The sequence below is a fragment of the Cornus florida genome, unplaced genomic scaffold (genome assembly GCF_030987335.1).
Source record: "Cornus florida cultivar Cherokee Brave unplaced genomic scaffold, ASM3098733v1 CherokeeBrave_3.0.0_Hap2_Chr07, whole genome shotgun sequence".
Taxonomy (NCBI): Eukaryota; Viridiplantae; Streptophyta; class Magnoliopsida; order Cornales; family Cornaceae; genus Cornus; species Cornus florida.
The window spans coordinates 63,567,496-63,572,691 of record NW_026775577.1 but is presented as its reverse complement, the minus strand read 5'-3'; the positions used below and the strand labels follow the sequence as shown (position 1 = coordinate 63,572,691).

At 35.7% G+C, this 5,196-nt stretch overlaps 1 pseudogene; it reads right to left on the bottom strand.

Moving 5' to 3' along the window:
• Positions 1–1,168: 1,168 nt before the first annotated feature.
• LOC132267914 (small nucleolar RNA R71) lies at positions 1,169–1,266 on the bottom strand (annotated as a pseudogene).
• Positions 1,267–5,196: the final 3,930 nt, after the last annotated feature.

Sequence of the window (5,196 nt, the reverse complement as noted above, 5' to 3'; positions counted from 1 at the left end):
AATTGATATGCATAGTTTTGGAAAATTTGAGCTTCAAGATGTTCATATATACTTTAACAAGGTTTCCTAAAATGCTCACCATCCTAGCTAACCTCATTTTGATGAAATGTTGAAGACTTGTCTTTGACTCTTGATTCCTTAGTCCTTTTCTCATGCCTTGGGTTGCATCTTCAATTTTTCTCTTTTATTGCAATGTCTTGTTTGATGAAAGCTTTGATCTGTAATTTCACTCAAGAAGACATTAGTGAACATAGAACATCATTAATGAATTATGAGCATCAAAAGCCCGAGATTCAAGGTCAACATAGGCAATTTACTTTTCTTTACATATTATTGAAAGCATGGGAGTATGGGACCAATGTATGTGGAGGATGTTTGTTAATTGATTTGTTGAGGGGGCGAAGTGATTGCTATTTGCTTGATTATTTGTTATTTGTTTTGTTAGTGCACGCATGGTCGTAGATCATTAAATCCTACTCTTGTCTCACTTAATTTGAATCTTGAATCCATTGTTTGTAATTTTAGGGGAAGAGGTAGTTCTCATCACTCCATTTCATCAATGGAGGAGCAACCTGACGACCATGTGGAGGATCTTGGTCATGCAGACCAACAAGGCATCCTCCACCCTAATGTGCATTATAACAACATTCAAATTCCATTAGGCATGCCTAGACCATTCATTCCCCCATAACAACAAGGCCAAATTCCATTGGGAATGCCTCGGCCAATTTTTGCTCCACAACCTCCCATGGTTCAAGTTAATCGTGGTGTTCATGTAGCACTACCGGTTGGGAATCCTCCTATTGCTTTGCGTGATCATTATGTGTCAAATGAATACAATGCACCAACTTGCATTCAACTGCCCCCATTTAGAGCTCAGCATTATGAAATTAAACCGCAAACTATTCAAATGCTTCCTAACTATGATGGACTTCCAAGTGAAGAACCGTACAAGCATTTAGATGAGTTTCTTGAAGTATGCTCCACCGTGAAATACATGGACATGATGGAAGAGGTTTTGAGACTCAAACTTTTTCCTTTTACCCTTAAAGATAAAGCAAAATATTGGTTCAACAATCTTAGGCCTTTTTCGATAACTTCTTGGGCAGAAATGCAACAAGAGTTCTTAAAGAAATGCTATCCAGTATCAAAGACCAATGCTATGAGAACTTCCATTCGTGAATTTTCTCAAGGAGATGGGGAATTGTTTCATGAGGCATGGGAAAGATTTAATGATTTTCTTAGGAAATGTCCACATCATGACATTCCTAAGTGGCAATTAGTCCAATACTTCTTTGAAAGTTTACAAGATAATAAAAAAGGAATGGTAGATGCATCTATGGGTGGTTCTTATCTTGATAAACATGAAAATAATGTTTGGCATTTGTATGAAAGTATGAGTGAAAATTCCATGCATCGATCTTTGTCCTCTAAAAATGGTAGAATTCTAGTTGGAAAGAAGAATGTTGGCTTATATCAAGTTGACAATTCCAATGACATAGCAGCCAAAGTTAAGTCTTTGTCTTAAAGGTTTGATCAATTTTTGATCAACCAAAATTCGGTGAATCAAGTGTCTTCCTCCCCTAATCATGTTCATCATCCATCTAATGAAACACGCATGACTTGTTCTAGTGGTTTACATTCTACTTCCAATTGTCCACATAGACATGTCCAAAGTGAGAACCATGAACAGGTTAATGCCACATTTGTGAACCAAGGGAATAATCCCTATGGCATACACTATAATGCCAGATGGAGGAACCATCCAAACTTTTCTTGGAAAAGCCAAGGGGAAGGCTCAAACCCTCCCCAAGGTGGTTTTCAAGGAAAGTATATTCCACCTCCAATGTAAAGCTAAGGTTCCCAAGGTTATAGATCATCGTTTCAATCATCACATGGAAACCAATTCTCGAATTCTCATTTCCTTAATCAATCGTTCTATTCTCAAGGAAATTCTAGGAGTCCCGCTTTTGAGAACAAAGTGTTGACCGCTTTGGGCACTATAGAGGCAAACACTCAATTACTTCATTCACATTCTCAATCCATTGCTAAGCTAAAAACCCAAGTAGGGCAAATAGGTAGTACCTTGAATGCTAGAGAAAAAGGAAGACACCTTTAAATGCCCCATTAAAGCTACAATTTGTTATAGAAACAATAAAGGTCACACAATTGAACTTGTTAATGCAGTAACGACCTTGAGAAATGGAAAAATTGTGAACAACCAAATTGGTGTTTCCAATTAAGAGAGTGAACCGGTGCAACCCAAGGTTGTCACCTGTCCCGTTTCATATTCTATTCCTCTTTCATTGCATGTGCATGATGATCTTGTTGAAAAAGTGGTGAAAATGATTTGAACAATGATTTGAAAACTTCTTATGTTGAAAGTGATTCAAAGAAAGGTTTTGAAATTTTTTTTGAGCCAAAGGCTCCATTTCTAGATGCCTTAAAATGATCCATTTCTATTGAGAAATAAAAGACTAAAGTGAATGAAATCATTGAAGTGTTTAGACAAGTGAAGATTAATCTTCCGCTTTTGGATGCAATTAAACAAATTTTGGCTTATGCTAAATTCTTGAAAGATCTTTGCACCCCAAAGAGGAAGAACAAAAGCCAAGCATCAAAGAAGGTGGTCTTGACTGAGCAAGTAAGCTCTATTTTGCAACAAAACACTCTCCCAAAGTTTAAGGACCCTGGTTCACCTACTATTTCTTGCATCATTGGTGACCATGTCATTAATCGGGCTTTTCTTGATTTAGGAGCAAGTGCTAACCTTCTTCCATACTCAGTATATGTTAAATTGGGCTTAGGAGACTTGAAACCGACGTCGGTAGTTTTGCAACTTGCTGGCCGATCCATCAAAAAGCCCCGAGGTATTATTAAGGATGTGTTGATTAAAATTGATAAGTTCATCTTCTCGGTTGATTTCGTTGTCATTGACACGGAACCGGTTCCAAATCCCAAGAGCCAAATTCCCGTTATGCTTGGCCATCCTTTCTTGGCAACGTCAAATGCCAACATAAATTGTAGGACAGGGATAATGAAAATCTTATTTGGCCACATGAAAGTGAAGTTGAACATCTTTAACCCAACCCCGAATTCAATAGACAAACATAAAGAGGTTTGTTGTGTTGTGTTGAGGGTTCTACTGATTGAAGTACTTCGATCGATCGAAAATGCGTCATTTGAATTTTTCAGAAATCCCTTTGGCCGTTCCAATTCCAGATTTATTTTATTTTATTTTTATTTTTATTTTTCTTCCTTTTCCTCTCTTATTTTTCTTTTCTTTTTCTATTTTTTTTTTCTTTCTTCCTTCCCTATTCATCTTATTCTTCTCTTCCAAACCCTAGCCTCCCTACATCTCTCTCTTTCACCGAATCCATCTCTCCCCTCTCAATCCATCTCTCTCTCTCTAAACTCTCTGTCACCTCAACTACAACACCACCACCTTCTTCGCATCTCCGGTGAGCGAAGACAAGCCGCCACCACCGCCGCACCACCATTAACGTCGGCGGGAAGCTTTTGGCCCATGGCCAAGCTTCTTTTCTTCTTAATTTATCTATTTCACTCTATCTCCCTTCTGTTCATAACCTCCAGCCGATTTAGGCCAAGGAGGAGTCGAATCAATCTCTAGCGAGTTTCTGAAATTTCGGTAAGGCTCCGGCAAGACTCTGGTCATCTTCTCTGACGCTGGCGAGCTTGAAAAATCTCCATTTTTGCTCCAAGTTTCTTCTTCTACTCTTCTTTCCTCCCTCATTTATCGAGTATGTGCCAAATATTTTTCTTTTTATTTTTAGTTAATTTTATTTCATTTTATTTTATTTTGTTTACTTTATTTTGATTGTTGTTATTTTGATTTTAGTTTTGCATGTTACTTGTCATTTTATTTATACTCTTGTGTATATACAAAATTGAAAACAAAATAAAAAATTGAAAACAACAAAAACAGATAAAAAATAATAATAATAAAAAAAGAATGCAAAATAAAAATTTAGTTGAAAATGATTTCTAAAAAAATTGGGAATCATGTGACTTGAACTGAACTTGGATATTTGTTGAATGGTGATGGGCAAACATTGGAAATGGACTGTAGTTGTTACTTGTAGTTGATAGAAGGAGGACGAGCAAATTGACATGTATTTGTGATTTATTGTGGGTGGTGTCCCATGTTGAGATTGCTTCTTGATTGTTGAAATATATACATGCTATGTTGATGTGTTTTGAAAAACTTTGGATGTCCATTTTTAAGGGGAAACCATGTCGGATTTTTGAAAAATTTCTACACTTAATTTTTAAAACAAGACATGTGGTTTAATTTTTGGGACATGAGATAGAATTTGAAAAGACTTTTAAAACTGATTTTGGGTTGAAAAGCAAGAAAGTTTTAACTTGTTTTCAAATGTTGATGTTAATTTTGAAATGGCTTTGAAAGTTTAAATTGATGCGAGCATAGTTTCATCTTGTCTTATTTGTTTTTGAAAAAGGAATGCATGGATTTGTTCTAAGTTGTATACATTGATTGCAAGCATGATTTGATTTTGTGCTTTTAAAATTAAAAATGCTAAGTCTTGTCTTCAATACAGAAAATGTTTCAAATGGACTTCTTTGACAAGTTTTGATTGGATTGAGTGCATTGTTTTGGTAAAATGAGCTTTCATTGTTAAAATGCTTTGTAATCATACTTGTTGGGTTTCAAATGATTTAAAAAGAGAAAATTTTGAACTTTGTTTGCAAAATGTGAAGTTGAATTGCATGATTCCTTCTTTTGGTTTTCAGACATTGCATGATTCTTGTCATGAAGCTTTTCTACAATGCAATTGAATGTCTTGACCCCATAATTTTTAAAAATTCCAATTTTGCCCCAAAAGTGTTGAAAAATTCCAAAGTTTACCAGAATGCTCTTGACTAAGTTGAAATTTGTTCCATTTGATTCCTCTTCATCCATTTGCATATTCTAAGTTCCTTTGAATTTGTACGTGATCCAATTCTTAATTCTTACCATGCTAGGGCAGCAGTTTGATATCTCTTGACATTCTTTATCATGATTTTTATTTCCTTGTGCTTACCGACTTTGAGACCTGCCAAATGAGGTTTATGACTAAGTTTGGGGGTGTCTTTTGGATTCTTGGAATTTTAAATGCATGATTTGGATGTTGTATCTATTCTTTGGCCTTAGTTGAGATTTTGAACTGAAATGTG